The 26462-nt window shown below is 38.1% G+C and overlaps 1 protein-coding gene across 4 annotated transcripts in view; it reads right to left on the bottom strand.

Annotated features, from left to right (window-relative positions):
- Window positions 1-26462, bottom strand: part of MGAT3 (beta-1,4-mannosyl-glycoprotein 4-beta-N-acetylglucosaminyltransferase) — a 55587-nt gene that overhangs the window by 10883 nt on the left and 18242 nt on the right. The window contains exon 1 of one of the 4 annotated variants that reach the window (XM_087723202.1): window positions 2712-3037. The exons of the other annotated variants lie outside the window; for them this stretch is intronic. The gene's annotated coding sequence lies outside the window, so the exon portion shown is untranslated. Of the gene's footprint in view, window positions 1-2711; window positions 3038-26462 lie in introns of those variants that run through there. 4 annotated transcript variants of the gene reach the window in all.

Here is a 26462-nt window from a genome sequence, read left to right as displayed (position 1 = left end):
AAATAATTGATAATGATAACAATGTATATATATATATATATGTATTGGTTTGATAAGAGGAAATTTGGTGAAAAATTTAAATGGTGAAAAAAGGGGGAAAAGTAAGTTAAACTTAGTCAAACTATTGTTAAATAAATGACTGATAATGATCATAATGTAATATTTTTATTGATAGGATAAAAGGGAAATTGGATACAAATTCTAAACAATGATTAAGAAAAGAGGTTTAAAATTTTTGTTATTAAACATAATTAATTTTTATTTTGAATGTGTTATAAAGGTATAATGTGGTTGGATGATATTGAAAATAGATGGAATGCCACTATGTGGTTTTGTTTTAAATTTTGGAATGTTTGTTATAAAGGGATGTTAAAACAACTATAGTCATATGAAGGATGTGATGATAGCAATATATATATATATATATATATATATATATATATATATATATATATATATATATATATATATATATATATATGTGTGTGTGTGTGTGTGTGTGTGTGTGTGTGTGTGTGTGTGTGTGTGTGTGTGTGTGATATAAAATAGATAATTTGATATAAATCAGAGGTGATGACTGTGGAAGGGATGCACGAAAGCTCTTTGTAACCAATTGATACACTTTCTACAATTTTTAATGGAGGATGATTTTGTTTGTTTTTATTTAAAAAAATGGAAAAGAAAAAGAAAAAGCACCTTTTGGGATTTAATTTCCATGTTTCGTTATGCAGCTAAGACAGACTGAAACCTCAAAAATGGTTTAGGTAACTTTAGAAAATTCCCAAATTCAAGTTAGATGAATTAACCATAAAATATTGAAACTTTAATATTTTTACTCAGCTATTATATTTCTAACTAGAAATTCCATTCCAGAACTAATGTCATCTAGCATCACCAAGAAAGCACAATATTTATCTTTATGAATTTCCCAATGAAATAATATAGAAAATATCATACGAGGAATATTGTGCAATATGCGTGTCTGCTTAATAGTGCAGGATAATCTAATACATACATAGGCACTTACACACACACATACACACACAAACACACACACACACACACACACACAAATATTGTGTTTCCCCAAAAACAAGAGGCTACATACATACCTAGCTACATACATATACACACACCTACAGAAGGGCAGAGAAGGATTTAGGTATTTCATCAGAATCATGGGCGGTATTCACTCATGAAAATGCAGGACACTTCTGTTACAATTACTTCCCAGCATCCTTTGTTCACTAAGTGAAGGATGGGTTCATGCTTTTAAGGATGCTTGTGAATTCTTTTTGTATCTTTCAGTTGTATCTTCCATGTGAGATGCATTGAGAAATATATTGCCCTTCTAAAAGTACTAAATACACTTACAGAGGCAGAAATAGAGGAAATTAATGTTCCATGGAGGAAATCATCTTCCAGTGGTTCATGCATCTAAGACAATTTAAATTTGTCAATTCTTTGGATACTATCATGCAGTAGGGCTAGTATTTCGCCACTTGGGAAAAATATACTGTATTTCTTCTGCAGAAAGTTTAAGCTGTCATTTTATTTCTTCTTCTTTTAATGCATTTTTATAGCAATTAAAGAACTGACATCACCACTACTATATGTACTTTTCCAGATTCTCACATCTGGCTATTATCCAGCAGAAAAATAGAAAGCAAAGTAATACATTGTGAATAAAATTCATGCTGTCAAAAATGGTTAAAAAAATATCAAGAAAGGGGTGGAGACAACCTTTTCTATTTTCTGATGTATAATTTTGACTCAAGAGATGATTGAGCCAGCCCATTACTGTGCTCTAAAAATGGAAGTGCAACATTTTAGAATTAATCATTGCTGAAATTAATTATTGCTAATGGGCTGACTGACAAAAAAAGATACCTTGAATTTCATATTACCCTCTACTGCATCTTCTAAAACTTCACTACTCCCCGCAAATGCAATAAAGATACAGGAACAGTTATACAACAATATAAAAATACAATTTGTTTAGTGACTGAAGTTACAATGGTACTGAAAAAAGATAAGAAGTGATCTTTTGTATCATATAATTAAATGCTTGGAATATACATTGGAGATCATCATCTAACTACTTGCTCCTTAAAGGATCTGCAAGATATAATCCAACTAAAGCAGGATAAATAGTCCATCTTTCCTCCAAAGTTGCTACATATTTAATTTTCCAGGCATCTACCAAATTAAAGTATGTTTAATTCGATTTGAACTTAAAATAAATTAAATTTAGTTGGTTCTCCTCATTGCTGTTTAGAATCCAGCTTTAGTTTTATTTTTTATTTATTAAAATTATGTGCCTCCCATCTCACTGATACAATGACTCTGGGCACCTTGCAATATAATAAAAAGTAAAAAAATATACTAGAAACAATTAAAGCTTTTCATTGTTAAAAAGAAAAGCAATTAAAACAATTGGGTTGGGTTGGGTTGGGTTGGGTTGGATACTTTATTTGACCAGGTGTGATTGAACCTACAAGGAATTTGTATCCAGTACAGAAATACTCAGTATACCTGCAGAGCAACAGAGAGAAAAACAGTAAAAAAAATTACCAATAAAGGGGGGAAGTAAATACGATAACAGAAGCAATAGCACTTATATACTGCTTCACAGTGCTTTACAGCTCTCTCTAAGCAGTTTACAGAGTCAGTATTTTGCCCCCAACAATCTGGGTCCTCATTTTACCGACCTCGAAAAGATGGAAGGCTGAGTCAACCCTGAGCCTGGTGAGGTTCGATCTGCCAAAATGCTGGCAGCCGGTGATCCGCAGAAGTAGCCTGCAGTACTGCATTCTGACCACTGCGCCACCAGGGCTCTACAATAGAAAGGATAAATAATACACCACCACCCTGTATCAGTTAATATAAATACACATTAGACTGAACTGTGAGAATTTAGCAGTGATGGCACAAGGGGAAAAAACCTACCCTTATGTTTAGTTGTTTTGGCATGCAATGCCCTATAGCGCCATCCCAAGGGAAGGAGTTGAAACAGTTTATGGGTGATGTGAGAGATCTGCAGATATATTCCCAGCCCTCCTTCTGACCCACACAATATACAGGATTTCTGCGGAAAGCCAGCTGGTTGCAATTATCCTTTCTGCAGCCTTGACTATCTATTGGAGTCGGCACCTGTCCTATTTGGTTGCTGTACCAAACTAGACAGTTATAGAAGTACAAATAACAGGGGACTCCAGGAGTCTTCCTGGGGGAGTCTGAACTTCCTAAGTTGACTCAGGGAGAACATTATTTGTTGTGCCTGTTAATTGATGGTTCTAATATTACGGTAATCACCCCACTTCTATTGGCCTGTACCACCCATGCCACTAGAGAAGGCATGGTTTCATCAGCCAATTATTCCAGTTGGTAGGGTCCAGGAGGAAGGTGTCCTCTGCTGTTGCACCTGCCCCCTGGAAACAACTGTCCTGATTTTTCATTAGAGCCTAAAGACCTGGCCCTGCCAGTTAGCTTGGGGCCCCAGTGGGGGAGCATCACAATGGAGGTGGTTGATGAATTAACAGCTCCCACCTTCCCCAACCCTGCCCCTATCTTAATTGCATTAGAGCAGTGTTTCTCAACCTTGGCGACTTTAAGTCCTATGGACTTCAACTCCCAGAATCCCCCAGCCAGCTGGCTGGGGGATTCTGGGAGTTGAAGTCCACAGGACTTAAAGTCGCCAAGGTTGAGAAACACTGCATTAGAGTGTTTTATAATTTATGTTTTATCTATCTATCTATCTATCTATCTATCTATCTATCTATCTATCTATCTATCTATCTATCTATCTATCATCTATCTATCTATCTATCTATCTATCTATCTATCATCTATCTATCTATCTTTTTAATTACTCTATGGTAAGATGGGCAGCCAATAAATTTTATAAGCAAACAAATATTAAGCATCCATTCGAAGACCTGGGTGATTATAGAACCCCAAAACTTGAAGGACTCTGCTGCTGATACTGTGTTGCCGAATATAGTAAGAAGAAGTAAAATAGAAGAACTCCTCCTAAAATCTTCTCTCATCTCTACAGTTTTAAGCATCTCCAGTTGCAGATTGTTACAGCTACACCACAGGGCCGGTTGTTCAACCTCCCATCTATAAGCAGATTCATCACTGTCTCTCAAATAAGCCCAACTATCATTGTATTATCTCCAAATTCTAGAACTTTAACCATGGGTTCCCTTGAGGTACATTCATTGGTATAAAGAGAGAAGAGCAACAGAGAGGGCAGACACCCTCGAGGAGCACCTGTGCTAATTGCTGGTTACTGGATGTAATTTTCCCTAGCCTCACCTGTTGCTTCCTATCTGTCAAAAGCTGATTATTCACCTATACAAGTATGAATAGGCACAGTGAGCTGGATAAGTTTAGAGTGATGAATTTCTGGAATGATAGTATTGAACACTGAGCTGAAGTCCACAAAAAGGACCTACCAGTTTGCATGCACAGAAGGTTGTGAATTATGTCAGGGCAGGTGAGCAGAGCCTCCCTCAGCTGCCACTACCAGTTCACCCAAACCGGCTGAATACCACTTCTGCATAGTTCCCCAGGATTTCAAGATGTTGTAAGATGTAATGCAATGTCATATTGACAGCATCATCTGCCTATTTATTTGCTCAGTAGGCAAACTGCAAGGGGTCCAACAGCAGATCCATGATGACTTTCAGGTGGGCCAGCACTAACCTCTCAAAAGTCTTCATAACTACAGATGTCAGAGCAACTGGCTTGTAAGTCATTCAGATTTCTGATGGATTTCTTAGGACTCAGGATGATAGTAGAGCATTTAAAGCAAGAAGGGACATAACACATCTCTAGTGTTTCATTAAAAAGATGGGGCCAATTGTTAAAAGAATTGTTAAAAAAATGAAGCTTTCAGCATAAATGCATAGAACAGCCATATATCCCTTAACTACAGAATCTACAAATTATGATTGTCCAGCCTCTGCTTAAATATCTCAGAAAACCTATCATTTCCCAAAACAGCTGTGACATTATCACAACTGTTAACATAAACTATTTCCCTGAAATTTTAGATTCTTCATCCTTATCTGTCTTTGAATAATAAAGAAGTTGCTCCATTTTCTGCATGATAGCTCTTCATTGCGAGAACTGAGATTACTGTTTCTCTGCATTAGTGTTTCTCAACCTTGATAACTTTAAGATGAATGGACTTCAACTCCAAGAATTCCTCAGGGAGCCGTGTTGATTAGAAAATTCTGGGAATTGAAGTCCATGCATCTTAAAAGTTGCCAGAATTGAGAACAGTTACAATACTAAATTAAGGAAATCTTTCATCGCATTTTTCTGAATTATGGAAGGTCAAACACAATCTGATGAGTTCAAGGAGCAGAATAAAATCTGATAGTCAAGCATGTTTTTTTATTTCCCCTTCTACTTAGTCTAGTTAAATATTGTCTGTCTTCCTATTTATGAATAGATGCCAGAAAGTGAAACAGGAAGTCCCAAGTTGGAGGTCATCCATGAAAAAAACATTACTAATTCCTCTTTTTACTATACCTCTGCAAACCTTTTTTTTCTTTGTGACTCAACCTCATTTCTGCCATATCCAAATTTAGCTTCAGGCCATGCCTTTTGTTTTTAAACTTCTCAGCTCTCAACCATGATTTTCTCAATCAAGCCACCCATTCCTTCATACATTTGTTTTACAATGCAATATCAGTTCAGCATTGTTGGACAAAGCCACGTCGTGGTACTTCTTTCATATTGGCAACTCACTTTTGTATTCAATCCATATTTCTTCAACACTGTGTCCATATTTTACATGTGTGTTTTTTCTTAGATTTTGTTTCATTTTAGTTTTCTTACTGTAACTTTAAAAAGAAAAGTCTTATTTTCCATTGTTTTACTTAGGGCCATCTTAAGTTTTAAAAAAGGGCAAGCCTACCTCCTTTTTTCTTTTTCTTCTTCTACCCTTCATTCTCCTCCATGCTTTTTCATTATTATTCTAATGCATCCTCAGCACCCCTGAATTTTACCCCTAAATGAAGAGATTAAATCTCTTTAGAGATTAGCTTGTTGAGGGTCTAAAATTGTTAAATATTATGAATCATATCTAGTGCTATTTTTTAATACTGTTAATAGCTGAACCTCCTGATCACGAAAGCTCATCAAGATATTCCCTCTGTCTTTATTTATATGATGTCCTCTCCTTTGTTTGTATTGTTCTTGTGGCTTTAAGTTTACTTATGTACGGACTGTGCTCTGATTTCTCAGGTGGCTACCAAGCATTATTTCAAACTACAGATGGGAAAGGGGAACTTCACTTTAGTAGTGTACCCCTCAGTGGTGGCTTTCAAAAATTGTTTGAACCTACTCTGTGGGTGTGGCCTCCTTTGTGGGAGTGGCTTGCCGCCCATGTGACCGAATGGGAGTGGCTTGCCGCCCGTGTGACCGGATACGAAGATGCTGACGACACTTGTCAGAACCACCTTAAATTACCTCACACACAGCACTGGCATCCATAAGAATATGATGTAAACTTGTTTTTTAAAAGGCATCTTTGGTTTGCGTTAAAACAACTTCAACACACGCAATGTTCTGATTGCACCACAAATGCAGTAGTCATCCTTACCTTTCACAGAGGCACTGAGTTTTATAAATATGAGCATGATAGTATAGAATAATCATATCCAAGGACCAGTGGTGGGTTTCAAAAAAATTTGGAACCTCTTCTGTAGGTGTGGCCTGCTTTCCGGGTCCACTGGTGGAACCTCTTCTAACCGGTTTGGTAGATTTGACGAACCGGTTCTACCGAATAGGTGCGAACTGGTAGGAACCCACCTCTGGTACCCCTCCTTCCAGCAATTAACTACTGTATTTCTAACCCACCCTTTGCTAATATCACTCCGGCTGCCAGGTTAGTGTTTAAATGAAGGGGCACATTGTGTATTACAGCATGACCCTCCATTTTGCATCCTAGTTCATTGCATTCAGTCACTGAAAAATTAGACAGTTTGAATTGTTTCTGTTCTTGAACGCTCCTTGCTTTTATACAATTCAGAGCTAATTAAGATCTGTAAACATTCCTAAAGGACAGATATAAATCTAATTGCGGGGGACAACTGATTTTGGCCTGCAGTCCCATTTTTTGGGTGCTTTCAAGTTCCCCAAGACTGTATTGTGAATTACAGCATTATGAGATTGTTAGTTTTCAGCAGGCAAATCTCTTGTTTGTTTTAATGCATCTATAAAATTAGAACAGTCACTTAAAAAAAAACTTTTAAGAAGCTTGGAAAAATGCAGCCCATTACTAATACATGTCACATGCCTTATGTGACTATTGGTGTCAGCCCTTTAAGGTAGACCAGTTCAGGAAATAGACTGCACAAGGAGTACTGGAACTATTTTTGTAGAGTATCTTGTAAATCTGTTTCCCTATATCTGGGTACACCCACTCTTATACTAAGCCAAATCAAAGTAACGTTATCTGAGATTATTTTCATTCCTTCTTCCTTCTCAGAGATAAATTGATGCTTACATCATGATTCTTATGGTCTTTCTTCAGGTTTATCTCCAGAGTCCTCCACAACATCTCCTTTGTTGGACTCAGTCTCCCCTCTCACCAATAAAGATAATACTGGTAAGTTACTATGGGAACCAACTACAGACTCACTTCCCTCACCCTTAGTTGTCAGCTCCTCAGAGATATAAATGGCACGTGCCCTACAAATAAGCAGTCACAGATCATGAAAGGCATTACAAGTAGGATGTGCAGGATTGTGGAGAGGAACACTGTTCACAAATGAAGTCAAATATACCTGCCCCAGGATAATGTTACAGGATCCAATCTGGGTCGGTCACTGGGACCAGAAGTTTAAGTCTTCCAAGCTTTCTGACTCATGCTGGAGCACCTTTGGTCCCGGTGATTAACCCATATTGGATCCTGCAAGAACATAATTCCACAAAATATCACAGAAATCTAAAGATGGCTTTATGACAAGGCAAGCATGGAAAACCTTAAAAGTCTAACTTGGTTGGTTGAGGCACTATGAAGAAGGTCCAAATGCTGATGTACACTAGGTAGTATTGAAAGAAAAGCTCAGAGCTTTTTGGAAACATTAGGATGGGATCATAGAACATCTGCGGTATGAATCAAGGAAATCTGTATATCATTAAAGTGGACATACATGGTCCTTAGTCCTGGGGGTGGGGGCAGTAAGTAAGTAAGTAAGTAAGTAAGTAAGTAAGTAAGTAAATCTTTATTACGGTCAAAGACCAGCAATACATATTAGTTTTTACAATATGTTAAAAGTACTAACATTAAGATATAATTAAAAAGTATTGATGTTAAAAGTGGAAAATAACATACATGTTCTCCGATTGTTCGGGTCACTCCCTGGTTTACCTGGGTGCAGCACTGTTAAGTATAGGAGTAAGTACAATGGTCCAAAGATTGTTAGAGATATGTCCAGATAATTGATACCAGATAACAACGATACTTCTGTAGCCAATTTTTTTCTTATGGACATTGCAGCCGCACAGAACTTTGTCACTGCATATGTGGTAACCGGGTTAGTGTCCTGAAGGAGAAAGCCTAGATAAAAATTGTCTGCCCTCCCTGGCAATGTCTCTAATAAGGAGAGAATATGTGCAGACCTACAAGCTCTGTATAGCTCGCAATGCAATAGAACATGTGAATTATCTTCCACTTTTTTTTTTTTTATGTTTTATTGCAAATTTATACTTCTCCTTTACCACATATACAAACCCGTTCTGCAGTAGGTGTTCTCTTATACCTCCCTTGAAGGAGTGCTGAAGGAAGAATGTTAAATCTGGCTCTGAAGAAAGCTATTCTTTGTTTTGGGAAGATCAGGTCATTGCCGATTCCCACACACCCTGTTTGATTCCATCCCTACTGTGGAGAGGCAACCTACTTAGTTCTTCTTGGAACTCCATGTCCTTGGAGTTTCTATTAATTACTACTTGCTTTGTTTGATCAAAGCCTAGGGACATTAAGAATAACAGTGAGAGCCCATAAGAGCCCAGCTTATGATCAATTGCCTGTTTCCAGGGAGAGGGGAAATTGTCAGTCAACACTAGTGTCGACAGTCCCTCTGGGAAGAAATGCATTTTAAGCCTATGAATGGTCATCATCTTCCAGGCTCTTACCTAAATTTGAGGCATGCCTGTCTCAATTCTTAACTGGGCATTTGGAGTTCCATTGGGTACAGCTAAGATGGCTCGCAGGAATTTGGTTTGTATGGTTTCTAGTAAGTCTTTCTTTGCAAGGATTCCTGTTTGTGCCCCATATAGAATTTGTGCCAATGTTTTGGCCTCAAAGAGTTTTAAGGCAGCAAGTACAATTTGACCTCCACCTGTATAAAAGAAATGTTTAATTGCATTTGAGGACCTATTGGCTACTTGCAATGTGTGATCCAGGTGTGCCTTCCATGTCCCTTGCGAGTGGAAAATCACTCCAAGGTATCTAAATGTTCTAACCTGTTCCAAACTATGTCCTTCTATTTTCCAGGAGTATTGGCTTGGTTTTTTAGCAAAAACTAAAAATTTTGATTTATCAAAGTTAAGGACCAGCTTCTTTTGCCTGCAATAGCCTTATGTTGCCCTAATTGCTCTCTTCAGTCCTACCAGGGGTTTGTGAAATGATAGCAGCAGCAGCAGCAGCATATAAGAGAATTGGCACTTTGCGTTGTGCTAGGTTAGGAGGATGGAAATCAGGGTTCTGTAGGAGATCAATCAGGGGATTAATATAGAAGTTAAAGAGGGAGGGGGACAGGATGCAACCCTGCCATACCCCTTTTTGTACCCTTACTGAGCCGGTTAAACTCCCTTGGGGATTGCACCTCACTTTCAAGGTGGAATTGGCATACAATTTTTGTATGAGGAAGAGGAGGTTTATCGATCGTGGTGCATTTTAATTTCTCCCAGAGGGCGATCCTGGATATTGAATCAAATCAAGGGGAGGGGGGGGCAATAGATTAGGACAAGTATTCTAGGATTAAGTGAATTAAAATGTTTAGGAATGGGACATTCCTAACCAGATGAATTCAAAACTTTCCATTCTGGAAATGAAACTCAAAGAAAGAATGGAGTAGGAATGTTTGTTCTAAAATATATTGCTGCATATATAATGGGAATCTATGCAGTTCAGAGAATAATTTCCATCAAGATTCAAGGAAGGGCAGGGCAGGGCAGGGCAGGGCAGGGCAGGGCAGGGCAGGGCAGGGCAGGGCAGGGCAGGGCAGGGCAGGGCAGGGCAGGATAATGTTGGAAAAGATTAATTTCTTTGAGCTATCATGCTCAAGGCTGCTTCATATTTCATGGACATCCAAGAGAATCCAAAGTTCAACACTAGAGAACATCAAGCCAGAATTCCAACTAGAAACAAGGATCATGAACAAAACTGGTGGAGGGCTTCCATTGTTTCACAGCTGATTCCTGATGGCATAATGACAATTGTATCTGAGACTGGAATCTGATGTCAAGAACTTTTCTATGTAAAGCATTTGTAATAAAAATGACCAAATATTTTAAGTTGAAATATTCAAATATAATTAAATAATCAAAAATAAAACCATCGATCTTTAACTAAATTTAAAACTTTTAGGAATTCACCAACTAGACTTAAGATAATGTGGAGTATTAAGACACTTTATTAAACCAACACATTTTATTTTATTTTAGGGGCTATATAATGTATAATGTATTATTAGATTTTTCTTCTCCCTTATGTTAAGATTTAAATAAACATTTGGTTATTCATTTTTTGTCCACTTTTTTTTAGAAACATAAATCCAACATCTGTTAGTTTTATCACATTTTCAGTATGTAAAATATTGCTGTGATTTAGAAGCAATGTTGAATAAAAATAACTATGGAAGGTTATCAAATTGAGAAGTAATTCAAAAAAAGATGGCTTCAATAATAAATTATTGTAACTCATGAAGCATATAGAATGCACTGCACAGTCATCTGTATGAGCTACATAAAATATTTGCACTACAGTCCATGTCAACTTAACAAAACAGGACACATTGAGTATAAACTTGTCCTCGCAAAGTCAAGGAACTGGTTATAATCTACAAAAATATGGACAATCAAGCTTCAAAAATATCTTACAATGGTTGCTGATTCGCTGATTAACTAACTAGATGAACTGAATTCTATAGGGACATCCATTGTTATGGCACTGTCAATTAGGAACAGATTAAATTCAGGAAAAGGAAACTTCTCCTTACAGTTAATAGATCAGGAAATGTCTGCTAAGTTGCCCAGGAAGTTATGTTTTTATTGTACAGATACTCTGATTTTTATTATGGTGGTCTAAACCACTCAGCAAACAAATTTTGAGGTCATCGATACAATCTAATGTTTATTCAATTCAATTAGATTATTACTTATTAAGTGTGATGCAATTTCAAAGAAAATGAGCAAATGAAATTTATAGATCAAGAAAAGATATTATGATATTATAATATCTTATAAAAGTTATCTCAGATATTATGAATTTGATCTAATAAAGTAATGCTACTCTTAAACACTCCCATTTAGGACCTGAAGGAGACAGGAGTAGAACTAAAAAGAGAGCACACTTATCCATATGCACACCAGATTGTAGACATGTAGCTGAATATAGATCTGTTTCTCTAAATAAAACACATTTCTGACCAAATAACCACTTCTCTTGCCATATCTCCTATTGACCAGATAGCTTCGGCATTATATCATTTCTGTTAAATCACTGAATCCTTAATACACCTTTTGATTTCTTGCCAGAACGGATTAATTATGTTCATGTATTAATACAGCCTAACCAAGATGCTAAAGACATCATTCTGACAGCACAGTTTTTATTCAACACATCAGTGCATCCATTTAAGATCAGAGAAAGAATATTCTTTTTTAAAGAAGTACTGCACATTTGTACAGGAAGTCCTGGATTTACAACCAAATTGAGCCCAAAATTTCTGTTGCTAAGCAAAACATTTGTTAAGTGAATTTTATCCCATTTTACAACCTTTCTTGCCACGTTAAGTAAATCATTGCACGTGTTAAATTAGTATCATGGTTGTTAAGGGAATATGGCTTCCCCATAGACTTTGTTTGTAAGAAGGTCGCAAAAGCTGATCACATGACCCTAGGACACTGCAACCGTCATAAATATGAGTCAGTTGCTAAGCAACCAAATTTTGATCATTTGATGATGGAGATGCTGCAAGGGACATAAGTGTGAAAAATGGTCAGAGTTCACTTTTTCAATGTCGTCGTAACTTTGAATGGTCACTAAATGAACTGTTGTAAGTCAAGGACTACCTGTAGTCTGCTACATAACAACACAACAGGTTTTTAGGACAACTAAAAAACTGGTTCCATATACAGTATAAGACTATATATCTGAAAGCTTATGGGAAGGGGAAATTACTCAAAAAAACCCACTCTTCTCAAGCCATTTCCTATTGTCTGCAATTGGAGAAGCATGTTTTAGCAACTTCCTAGCAAGGTCAGTTGGTCTGAGTTTGCGTGACAAGCAGTACAATATTTGCTAAGTTGGTGTAGTAATTAAGGTGCTGTCTAGAAACCAGTTCAAGTCCTGTATTATTTATGAAAATCTTCTAGGGGACTTTGGGTCAGTCTCTCTCAGCCCATTCCACCTCACAGGGATGTTGTTGTGGGGAAAATAAAAGGAGCAAGGAGTATTTGGTATGTTCGGCACTTTGAGTTACTTATAAAGTGATAAGGGCAGGATAAAAATCTAATTAATAAACAGTGTCCTTTCATGCCTGATGTTTTGACCCAGGTGGTCAAGCCAGACAGGCCTCTAGAGAATCCTTTATTCTTCTCAATTTAAAAAAACGGCCCTCTAATGACCGTTAAGGCTCCACCCCCCCACTCTACCTTGAAGGCAGCCACCCTCAGTCCCACAAAACAACAGCCCCTATAGTACAAATGAAGCCCACTGAGTAGGAATGGGCTTTCAGGGCACAGTCCAGGGATCTAATTCCAGTCCACCCGGCTAAGTGAGTCCACCAGCAGAGTCCAGGCCCAAGACAAATGGCAGTCCTCCAGACTGTCATCAGCTGATCCTCCCCTGGGTCATGAAGGCAGGCAGTCCTTCGTCTGGTTGACCACCTCCCCCAATGTTTGAGGGAGACTTCCATGCCAGGTGTCATGGCCCCATCGGAGCTCAGTTCCAACTCCTCCTCCTCCTCCTCCAAACTGGACACTGATGGGACCATGACATCTGACCATTGCAAACATTTTTCAAAATTTACGTACCAGTTCAGCTCCTCCTACCTTATTATAATTTCTGTTGACTTCAATATTTAAGAATGAACAGGACTAATTAAGAAATTTCTAAAGCTGCTTCAGATTCCATTTCAAAAATGTGCTTTGGACCACTCAAAAATATAACACCTTTCTAAGGTGTTTAAACCAGCCTCACCTTTCCTGTAAATAGGTGACTGCTTTAACTGCCAACAGGGGCTTCGCTTTCATCCCTGCACATTCTAAATTACAAATTCAACATACTGCAGTCCCAATGCTTTTTAATCATCAAATTAATGAGCATCTTCCAATATGATACTTGGAATTTTTATCTCTCCGTGATGGTAAACCTATGGCACGCAGAGTCCTCTCTGCTGGCATGCACACTGTTGCCCCAGATCAGATCACTGTGGCCCTTCTTTCATGAGCTTCTGTTTCCCTGCAAACAACGAAACGGAAGCTCACAAAAGAAAAAGATCTTACCTCTTGCCGTGTTGCCAATGTTGGGATGCCCCCCCTTTCACCGGCCAGCTGGTCTTCGGGACTCTGCTACACATGCATGCATATCCGTGCATGTCTGTGTGTGCACATTCCATGCATGTGCATGTCCGCCAGTGGTGGGTTCCGGATCCCATTCCAACCGGTACCGCGCATGCATTGTACCTGCCTGCAATGCCTCCGCAAGCCTCCGCAACACTCCAGCTGCTTGGTGGAATGTCGCGCAGGCGCCGCACACCCCATGCGCTGTGCAGAAGCACCAAAGGCTTAAAGGACCGATAAGGAGGTCAGGCGGGCGGGTGGGTCCTCCAGAGCACCGTACCGTACCATGCTCCAGGCAGGCTCCGGTACACCCGTACTGGAGCGTACCGCCTGCAACCCATCACTGATATCTGCATACGGACCTTTTAGTTTGGGCAAGTGTGTGCGCGCAGTTTGGGCACTCGGTGTCTAAAAGGTTTGCCACCACTAGCCTATCCCATAGTCCAGTATATTGCCACTTAATGCATAAGAAAGATTTCTTTTTCAGTTTTGATCAGCTATGTTACTATTAAAGCAACCTTGAGATGGCAAGATTGGGGAATAGGCAAACTCATTTGCTCAAAAGGAATTGGGATCACTAATGGCAATGAGCTGATTTACTTCCCAACCCAGTGATATCTCTGATTGCATAGTTTGGCTTGGGTCTTTTCCTATATAAGCAAATGTTTCTATTGATTTCTACTTGTTATTCTTGAAACCTGTGGAAGTAAGGCAAAGCCTGTCCCGCATCACTTTTCAATATTAAGTCCTAAAAAGAAGAATCGTGCTTTCTAGCCATTTTAATAATAAGTACTTTACTTTCCTAGTTCTAATTCTCTATAAAATCTTTTACAGTAAAAAAAAAACAAATAGTATTTTCCAATGTTCCCCTGAGTTTGCTTTTAATATTAAAACTATGATTTATTCCGAAAATCTGTGATTGTATATGTAATTGAGAATATGGATGCAAAAATACTTGTAACAAACGACATGCTGTATGTAATGGATGAGAGTTTTTTAATGTTGTTTTTTATGTTTAAAAATAAAAAAATTGCAAAAAAACCCTTATGATTTATTCCACAAAGGAGCAAGAAGTTTGAAATCTGCCTCATTTGTGCTAAATTATTAGAGCTCCGTATTTATAGTTAGTTTGTTAAGCATAAAGGAAAGATAGCCATGTAAAAATTGATATTGCCCCCTCCATCAGCTCTATCCTTTCTTATAGAATTATCAAATGATCTACATCGCCCTTCATTTATATTCAAAATATAAAGGATCTAAGATTTTTTTTTAAAGTTGGGAGTTCCTTACTGGCATTGTAGTACCTTGAACTCAAATAATTAGAGAACAATCAAATAGAAACAACTGTAAAGTATTATTTTTAGCCAATAATGGCCTTAATAGTTCTCTTAGTTACTGTTTTATGCAGTGGTGAAATCTAAAAAAAAAATTGCCACTGTGGGCGTGGCTTGGGGGGCCATATGACTGGGTAAGTGTGACCAACTTTTTTCCACTTTTTTAAAGTATTGTTTCCTGCCGGTTTAGGCGAATAAGTAGGGAAAAATGCTTTTAAAAGCGGGGGGGGGGGGGGGAAGGTTCTGACAATTGAGCCGCACAATAGTCGGAACCATTTTTTTTCACTTTTTAAAGCTTGTTTTTTACTACCGGTTTGGGCGAACCTTCGCATTTTTTGCTACCAGTTCTAGCGAATCAGTCAAAACCAATAGCATTTCACCCCTGGTTTTATGCCTTAGGATTGCTAGATATGCAATAATAAGAACCACAACAGTTTCAAGCACCAGATGAACTAAATTTAGAGCAATAATTTGACCAAGACTATTTGGCATTTTGAGGAAGAATATACAGGAAGAATATTATCTCCTTTATCAGTAATTTTTTAAAAAGTAGGCTTTTTTAAAATGGCTCTGATAAAGACCACAATGTTTATGTCTCCCTGGGGAAAGCATTCCATGAATATGGAAATGCTATTGAAAAGTCTTATCTCAAACCAGACGCTAAGGTAAAGGTAAAGGTTCCCCTCAGACAAATGTGCTAGTCATTCCTGACTCTAGGGGGCGGTGCTGATCACTGTTTCAAAGCCGAAGAACCAGCGCTGTCCGAAGACGTCTCTGTGGTCATGTGGCCGGCATGACTAAATGACGAAGGAGCACAGAACTCTGTTATCTTCCTACCAAAGGTGGTTCCTATTTTTCTACTTGCATTTTTACATGCTTTCAAACTGCTAGGTTGACAGAAGCTGGGAAAAATAACGGAAGCTCACTCCGTTATGCAGCGCTAGGGATTTGAACTATCGGACAGCCGACCTTTCTGATCGATAAGGTCAGTGTCTTGGCACTGAGCCACCGCATCCCATATCTCAGATGCTATATCTCCCTATATGATATATAGGTTTCCAAGGAGTACTTTCCACAAATAGTTGTGGCAATTAAAAATAATTGAACACTCATGTGAATAAAAACATGAAGGCTGCAATTCTGTACATCATTTTTTTAGAACAAGCCCTATTGAACAAACTCAGCTGAATCTAAAGTAGTCAAGTATACAACAGAACCATTGAAACCAGTGAGACAATTGGTTCCACTGATTTCAGATGTACTTTTATGTGTGACTAAAAATGAATCCAACACATTAAGGGCTACTTTCTAATAAGCATCTATCCATAGCATAATGATGTTAATGTTTGTTTTAAAGTCACAATATGAGTGTCATCCCCATGAATATTAGCCAACAAGTCCCTGCAGTGTTCATTTAACTTTTTTAAATAGAATAGACTAGAATACTTTATTGGCCAAATGTGATGATCTCTTTAGGTTTCCCTACTTTTAGAACCAAGCTGTTCTTATTACACCAGTCTACTAAATCCTCTACCTCCTCCCTGTAAGCACCATCACTGTCATCCCAAAAAAGGGACATCACTGTTGTATCATCCACGTATTCCACAGTATGGCTGATAACAAACCTTGCACAACAGTCATGGGTCAACAGAGTGAACAACAGTGGGCTTAGGAGACAGCCTTGAGGAGAACCTGTGCTCAAAAAAATTGTGTTAGAAACATTCATCCCAACTCGCACCTACTGGGGCCTATTGGAGAGAAAGTCAAGAATCCAGTTGCACAAAGGAGTTTTAAAACCTAAAAGGTTAAGTTTGTCTACTAAATGCTGAGGAATGATCGTATTAAATGCCGGACTAAGTCAATAAATAGCATTCACACATGAGTATTTCTTTCCTCTAAGTACACCAAGCTCAGATGGAGGACAAAGGAAATAACATCCTCTGTGGTGCAATTTGCCTAGTAAGCAAACTGAAGTGAGTCAAATACTTGAGGGAAGCTGGACACAATAAAATCTTTTATCAGTCTTTCAAGATATTTCATCATGATGGACATAAGTGCAAACAGACGATAATCACTAAGACCTACTGAAGACTTTTAAGGCACTGGCAAAATAATAGTAATCTTAAAACATGAGACCACTGCCTGAAAGAATAAAAAATTGAAAATATGTTCAGGTGTTACAGAAAATGACAGGCTTTAGACTTCTCAGGATACAGGAAAAGTTTATTTGGCAGCCAGGTTCAGAAAGCTAGCCCATGGCTTGTGGTTAGGCACTGGCTTCCTGTTCTTTTGCAAGTTGAAACTTTGCCTATGTGGCTTTAATATAGAAGTAAAGGGGCTCTAAGAAGCTGTCCAGCCTGACCCAGTAGGTTTCAGACTTAATGTCCAAATCTCACTTTACGTCTGCTTTACAGGAACATAGGTTAGCTCATCTGCACACCCCCTAAGAATTCCCCCAGGGATATTATCCGTGCCTCCTGCTTTCCGAATGTTACCTTTTCGCAATGTTCTCCAGACAGAAGTAACATCAAAACTAAGCACTTGCTCATTAGAATGAGGCACAGTTTTCATTGTAAGGGTGCTATATCCCTGGAATGTTGCAAAACATTGTGGAAGATCTCGTTTAAGAAGTCTGTGTCACCCTTACACCATGATGGTACCACCTTATAGTCTGCAATGGCCTGGATGCCTTGCCACATACACATTTGGTGTTCCTAGGGTCCTAAAAAAAGCTTTGAACTTTTTTTTGACAATGAGCTTGCTTTGCTGCTTTCCTGGCACCTGTTCTAAGCACCAGCATATCTCATTTAAGCACATTCCTTGTGCTTTCAGCATTTCACGTACTTCATGTGTTATGCAAGGTTTTTCATTAGCCCGCACGTCAATGTTTTTAAGGACACAGATATCCTCAATGCACCTTTAATAAAATGTAATGAAATTATCTTCTGGTCTTATCACTCTCACATGCACCCATACAAACATAGTAACTGGGTTGTGAGATTTCCTTGTAACGGAAGCACTAGTTTTGAAAATACCACCTCTGTTCTTTTAATCTGCTACAAAGAGCAAGTTATTCTTTCAATTGCAGTTAAATACTACTTGAGAATTACTCTTAATGTGCAAAGATTCTTAGAAGCTCAGAAGTAAACAGTTAATTTATTCTTCACTACAAATACAACTATCAGGGTTCTCGTGATATTATATTAGCAGAGATTCCTTTGCCTGGACTGAAGTCCAGATCTTCACCTTAGATTACATGCCAGATGATCAGTCAAGAGAATCTGCTGTTGTAGACAAAATTAAATGGTAACCAGAAAGGGATTCCATCCATTTTGCTTTCTTGTATATGAAGAACAGCTGAGTTACAATTTAATGTGGGAAGACAGAAAAGAGACAGTGGAGTTTGGGATTACAGAGGCTAATTCTATAATGGAGTTTCTTGTTCTGCTATTCTACAATATTCATGAATTGTAACAAAAGGGCAGCTGGAATTCCTTCTAACATTTTTCCTTCTATAACATTTTTCTACTTTAAGGCTGCATGATATAAAACCCTTTTGAGTTTCTGATGGTGCAATAATTCATTAAGCACAATAACAAAATTCTAAAAGCCTTTCCCAGGTCAAACCTGGAGATCATAAAATGCGACTATAATAATTCTTAGTATGTACTGCTAATCACCCTGCTGGCTGGAAACATTGAGAATTGTCAATCAAAATATCTGGCAGATGCTGGATTGGGGGAGGCTGAACTAGGCCATTGTGTCACATCATGAGTGAACTCAATCCTCTTCTCTTCCTTCCCCTTCTGCTTTATCCTACTGGCATCAACCAGCACAAAATCCAGGTAAGGAGCTTTAAAAATATTGCCAGTTTTAGTGAAAGACCCATGTTCAACTGCCACTCTGGTTCAGCTGTAAAAGATCTCTGTTATTAAGTCTATAATTAGGGGGGGAGGAGGCGAGTGACTGCTGATACCTTCAAGGCCTATTATTAATCACATTTTAAAAACTACAGTGAATGAGCTAAATGAGGCAGGGGTAGGGAAAAAACAGAAGAAATGTTTCTTTAACTGCTACAGGTATATATTTGAATATCAAACCTGACTGCTAAACCTATATATGAAGGAAATTAAAACCTCTTTCAACTCAAGCGATTCTGTGACTGCTTTCACCTATTATACTAATGGTTTGTTTAGCTGTCACAATTGGCTGGTTGCATATAATATGCTATGCCATAAACCCTGAAAAACATAATATGCTAACGCAACCAAACAGGCCATCCCTGCCTGTCCAAGTAGTTGGTGTGGGTGTGTGAGTGTGTCTGTGTATAAATGCAAATGATGTGGGTGCAGTTTTCTCTTCAAAAGACAGCATAGAGTAACTCTTGCAACATTTTACAGCAGCCATGTTTTTCTTGGGATTGTATGTAATCCCAGAACAAGGCAGCTTCTTTAAGAGCTCAGATTAGTTTTAGATTTGCATTCCCACCCTGAAGCACCTTTTAGCAATTGAATCTAAAGTGCTGCCCAGCCCTAGTTTTTAAGTGTTGTTTTTAAAGTGTTGTTTTGTTTATTTATCCCCTTCCCTTGTTTATTGTAAGCCGCCCAGAGTCCTTCGGGAGTGGGCGGCATACAAGACCAATAAACTAAACTAAACTAAACTAAACTAGTTAACATCAGTGTGTTTGCACTTGCAACTCCTAATACTAGACCTTTAATACTGTCTATGGCCTTTGAAACTTCTCATATGAGACAAAATAAATAATTTCCAAGATTAACTGTCATGCTAAACGTATTTTGGCTAATTTGTCAGCTCTTCTATATATTATCAACATCACTCCCCTAGAGTTTACGAACCAGTTTTGTCATGTCCAATTGTCCTCAATGCATCTTCCAAGAATTCCAAGATTTAGAAAAAACCCATTACAAATGTATACCCGTTTAAAATGTCCACAGTAAATATAATTAAAATCAAAACTGTAAACAATAAAAAGGAAGAGGTAGAAGACATGCAACCAAATACAAGACAAAATGGAAGTCAGTAGTTAGATTGAAATTAGAAAATGATAAGTAACGTCAAATGATTCATAGAAGAGTTCTATACTAAGAAGTTTCCAGAACATTAAGAGGGATTGTGTAAGGATTACCTAGAGTTTAATGGTTAGGGAGGGCATGATTGTCTCTTTGCTTCCCTCAATTGACAAATAAGGAAAAACGAAAAAACAAGTATCCCGCATATGCTCCATCGCTAGCTTTGCTTCACTATGTTTGGAAGTGGAGTTGGTGGGTGGAAGTAAACTATGCATTACATATTTGTGAGGGGGGAAATCATTACAGCTCCAAGCTAGCCCTTTATTAAAGAAACTGGATTTAAAAAACTCACTGAATGGAAAAGAAGATGGTTAAGAAAATGAAAATTGGGTGAGATGAAAGTTCCTGCTCAAGGGAATATGGCCATGCCAAACCAGTCCAGGACTTCACATTCCAATAAGAAACGTTTGCAATTCTGGAGCTGCAACCGATATCAGTGGTGATATTGGAATGGGATCAAAAAGATGAAGTTCTATTACGGAACAAGCACCAAAACTGTATGTAGAAGTCTAAGAAATGTAGACATCAACTTGGGGAAAGTAGGAAAGAACCATTAAGTGGGGACATTAGAAGAGATTACACAGTCCAGAGACTGAAATAAGGATGATAAAGAAACTCAAAATACCCATGCCTTGAATGGGACAGAAAGAAACTTGGTCAGGCTTTCAAGATTCTGTTACACTAGTAAAGGTAAAGGTTCCCTTCGCACATATGTGCTAGTTGTTCCCGACTCTAGGGGGCAGAGCTCATCTCCGTTTCAAAACCAAAGAGCCAGCGCTGTCTGAAGACGTCTCAGTGGTCATGTGGCCGGCATGACTAAATGCCGAAGGTGCACGGAACGCTGTTACCTTCCCACCAAAGGTGGTTCCTATTTTTCTACTTGCATTTTTATGTGCTTTTAAACTGCTAGGTTGGCAGAAGCTGGGATAAGTAACAGGAGATCACTCCGTTACGTGGTGCTAGGGATTTTAACTGCCGAACTGCTGACATTTCTGATCGACAAGCTCAGCTTCTTAGCCACTGAGCCACCTTCTGTTACATTACCCTACAACAATAAAGAGGCATGCGTGAAATCCTTATAGTGGCTATTTATTGAGCAGGCTTAATTTGAAAGGCTGGCAAGAAGTACCCTAATTGCAAAGCTTTTATTTTCCATTCTGGTATTGAATCAGAAGATATAAGGTTCAGGGAGAATGTACCTACCATACTAGCACTGTAACCATCAGCACTGGAGGTTCTTCCATTGTGCAATCCTGGAATATATAGTTCCTTCTGAAATTGTCTGACAACATTGTACGCTCAGTTGATTCCAAAATCCACCATTCACATTTTAAGTATCTAAATTTTAATCATGACTAATCTAACTATTGTTACAAAATCTAGATCTACTCCATATCTAAGCCTAAATCCAATACTAAAATTTCAGCTTCCAATTTACCAAGTAAACTCAAGTATCATTTTTATTAAAACTTTTAAACATAAAGGTAAAATCTAACACAAACTAACAGACAATAAGCAAGAAAAAAAAAGAAAGCAGAGAAAAACCACACAAAAAAGAAGACAAGAAAAAAGTTAGAGTATAAAAGAAATGAAAAAAATATACAAGAGTGACCTTCAATATTCTTCACATCAGGAAAAATATGCTTTGACTTCTCTTTCTAAAGTTAGATCATATTACTCCTCTTTCTATCATCTATCCTGCCTAATCATCCTAATCATAGAATTATAGGGTGGAAGGGACCTTGAAAGTCCTCTGCCCAAGGCAGGAGTCCTTAAATTACCCTATACTACATTGGGCAAATGGTTGTCCAATCTCTTTTCTTGAAAACCTCCAGTAATGGAGCACCCACGACGCCAGGAGGAAATCTATTCTATTGATTGATTGTTGTCACTATCAGAAAATATCTCCTTACTTCTAGGTTGGATCTCTCTGATGAGCTTCCACTCATTGCTTTTTGTCCTCAGATGCTATGGAGAGTAAATCAATACATTTCTCCTTGTGACAGCCTTTCAAGTATTGGAAGACTGCTATTAAGTCTCCCCTAATCTTTCCCTTTATTAAGCTAAACATTTCTAGTTCTTGTTTTTCATACAATTTACCTCTCAGAAGCCTTATCATCTTTATTATTTTTTCTCTGCGCTCTTTCTAGAGTCTCAGTATCTTTTTTGCATCATGGTGACCAGAACTGAACACAGTATTCCAGATGTGGCCTCACTAGTGCTATACAAGGCAGAATTATCACTTTCCGTAATCTTGATGTTATTTCTCTATTGATGCAATTTAGAATTGCATTGGTTTTTTTTCTTTTTTTGGCAACTGCAGTACACTGCTGGCTCATACTTAAAAGGTGTCCATCGGATACCTAGATCCCTTTCACAGGTATTACTGCTGAGCCAGATACTGCACTGCCTATCCTGTATCCATCAATTTGGTTTTTTCTGCCTAAATGCACAACCTTACTTTTCTTACAATTGAACTGTATCTTGTTGGATAAGTTTATTTTTTTCATCTTATGCAAAACGTCCATGAGAGGAGTCTAGTCATCAAATAGATATAGATGATCTCTCTAATTTAAGAAGTTAATATATCCATTTCAGCAAAAATCTATCAGCTTTACCAATCATACAGTACCTCCATAGTTGGTAACATCATATCTTTCCACCTCTGTGCATATAATAATCTTAATGCTCTGATCGTACACTGAAATGATCTTCTATGGCTTTTTTCAGACTAATCCAGATTTTTTTTAGTTTTGTCCACCAAACCTGATAAAATATCCCTTCATGTTGTTCACATCTCAACCATAAATTTGAGGTGCCTTTATACATTCTATATAATTTCTATGGCTTCATTTATAAATCACACATCTTTTTTTTTAATTTATGAAGATTTTCTTTGAAATGATAACATTAATGTAAATTTTAACCCTTTTAATGACACATTTTGATCCATCTGTATATTATAGCCAAAATTCTTAACCCATTTTATCATACATTCTTTAACCTATTCTTCCTCTCTTTCAAATTTTTTACTTACTTTGCTCCATACCATAAGACTTTTTTTTCCATTTTAAATGTTTCAGATAACTGTAAATGGGAAAATCGTTGACAACAATATCCTTCTACTATTAATTGTCCTTGTGATTTGATTTTAAATTCGTCGTATTAATTTTCCAAGAGGTCCTGATACACCAACCATTTATCTTTATCTGCTATTTCTCTTCTATACAGGTAGATCTCAATTTATGATCATAATTGGGGCCAGGATGTTCATTACTAAGTGATTAAGTAGTCATTAAGTGAATTGCACACAATTTGATGATATGTTTGCCACAGTTGTTAAGCGAATCCAGCTCCCCCCATTGACTTGCTTGCTGGAAACCCCCTAGAATGTTTGTACAAGATTAACTCATAATGCCGGGATTCTACAATTGTTGTGGGAACATGTTGGTTGCCAAGCACATGATTTGAATGGGGTCACTGCATCAGTTATAAGTGTGAGGATCGGTTGTAAATTCCTTTTTTTAGTGCCATTGTAACTTTGAACAGTTGTTAAACAGATGGTTTTAAATCGAGGACTACCTAAGCTTCTGGAGGCGAGATTCATAAAGGTGTTTTCAGGCACAACTTGGGTTTATATCAGAGGTGAATTGCTGCCAGTTCGGCCCAGTTCAGCCGAACTGATGGTGGCCCAGAGCACCTGAGAGAGAACTGGTACGGTGGCTCTTTTCGCCCACCTGCCCGCCTGCGCTATACCAGTTTTTATGGCAAAAGGCAAATTTGGTGTGGCGGCTGCACAAGCCCCGACAATCAACTGGTTGTCGCAGGGACGATTGTGCAGACGCACTCAGCGCACGTCAGACGCACATGCAAACAGAACACTTGCATGCGCGATCAGTGAACCAGTAGTAAAGGTAAGTGCAACCCACCACTGGTTTATATCTACAGATAGTCCTCAACCTATGACCACAATTGGGACTAGAACTTCTGTCAATATCCAAGATGGTTAACTGAGGCACACCTAATTTTATGACGTTTTATAATTATGCTTGTTAAGAGAATCACATGGTTGTTAGGTGAATCTGGCTTCCCCCATTGACAAAAGGGAGCCAGAAAAGTGGCAAAGAGTGATCACATGACCTCAGAACACTGCAACCACTGTAAATACATGCCAGTTGCCAAGCGCCCAAATTTTTATCATGTGACCATGGGGACACAGATCAACATAAGTGCATGGACCAGTTGTAACACGTTTTTTTTCAGTGCCGTTATAACATTGAACAATCACTAAATGAATAGTTGTAGGTCAAGAACTACTTGTATTCCAGGGGTGGGTTCCTGGCAGTTCTAACCTCTTCTATAGAAGAGGTTCCACAAATCTACAGTGCCGTTTAGATCCGGTTCCAGCGCTCCCTCCCCCTGCTCGTCCACACATCAAGATGAAGAGCGAGAGGAGGAATTCTGGGAGTTGAAGTCCACAAGCCTTAAAGCTGTCAAGTGTGAACACCCCTGGGTTTTTCTTTTCCTAAAGGGTTAGGGGTGCAAGGGTCTTGTAACTTTACAGCTTTAAGACTTGCGTGCTTCAAATGCTAGAGTTTCTGAGCCAACATTTTGGTCGCTAAGCAAGAGCATTGTTAAGTGAGTTTCACCACATTTCACAAGCTGGCCACGCCTACCCAGTCACATGGCCAGCAAGCCACTCCCACCCTGTCACATGGCCGGCAAGCCACTCCCACAAAGCAGGCCACACCTACATAAAAGGTTCTAAAAAACTTTGAAACCCACCACTGTTGTATTCCATATTCTCAATATGACCCATCTGATAAAATGATTTTAAAATCCAACGTCCTCCTTATCATACCATAAATACTCATGCAATCCTAATCTCAGGTTGTGACTTTCTCGCTGTAAAAGTCTCTTATTTCTCAGCAACATCCTTTCTTTTACCCAGACCAAACCACAGGCAGCAAAATGCAATTTTAAATCTGGTAAACCCAATCCTCCTCTTTCCTTTATATGTTATTACACTTTATATTTAACTCTTGGGGTTTTTTCCCCCTTGCCATAAAAATTTAGATATAGCTTTTTGCCATTGTTCAAACGGTATATCCGTTGTCAAAACAAGTATTGTCTGAAACGAAAACATTATTCTTGGCAAAAGGTTCATTTTTAATCACAGAAATTCTACCCAGCAGTGACAATTTTTGATCTCCTAGAGACCCCTTTGTGAATGCCAGGCTAAACTTTGCAAGTATATTATAAGCTTACGTACAAAAACAAATCTTAGTAGTTACTGATTATATGGGGGGGAAAATACTTTGGGAAGGGGTATGAAAATGTACTTTTAACCCATCCCCTGCATTGTGTTTCTCTTGCAATGCTCCCTAAGTCTGATTACATTTGCTTTGTTCTTTGTACAGGTTGGCCATTCTTAGTATGATTTTGATTCTTTTTTTTTTTTGCTTGTCAGTGTACTTGGAGATTGCATTCTTTCTGTTCACTTCTGTGTGCATTCCAGACATGGGAATAAACATTATTTTGCCCATAAAAATTTCTCCTTCATCACTGTCACATCCGTTGAAGAGTTTGTCTCCTGTTGGATCATATAGTTCTGGAAGTTTACTTCCTGCTGAAAGTAGTTCCTTATTTTACTATTTCTTTTTGAAAACTGGGAAAGATTTTCACTTTATGAATAAATCTGGGAGTTTAGGAAAGCCATATATAGCTTTAAGTTTGTATGGAATGTTCAGATGTATTTCAAAAATTATCCTTAAAATAATTTTTGAAAAGCATTTCTTACCACTTGTTTAAACTAGACTTCTAAATGAATGTCCAGAAACATAATTAGTATATTGGTTTGGTTTGGTTTTAATTACCAGCTTTACCTTTAATGGTTTTGTGCTACGCTCAGCCTTTTCAGTACCAAGTTGTCCCCAAAGTATACAAGATTCTGAATAAAAAAATAAAACCATTTAAATCCATCTTAGTACAGAGTTGAAAAATAAATATCTCTGCTGAAAGATAGATTTCCTAGGACACAATAGTTCCTCCTCCACCATATGACACTGAATTCTTATTCCTTTAAGGGACCTTGGTAGACTGTCCAATGGAAGAGGATCACAGGAGTTGCAGGTCAACAATATCTGGACATTCACACGCTTCTCATCTCTGATCTAAAGGTCTTTCCCCCTGGACTAGAGCCAGACAATGTGAGATAGATAGATAGATA

Source organism: Thamnophis sirtalis, unplaced genomic scaffold (genome assembly GCF_051295495.1).
Source record: "Thamnophis sirtalis isolate CommonGarterSnake01/CBP01778 unplaced genomic scaffold, rThaSir2_p1.2 scaffold_9, whole genome shotgun sequence".
Classification (NCBI taxonomy): Eukaryota; Metazoa; Chordata; class Lepidosauria; order Squamata; family Natricidae; genus Thamnophis; species Thamnophis sirtalis.
Note: the sequence above shows the minus strand (reverse complement) of the source record. Positions and strands in the feature narration are given on the sequence as shown.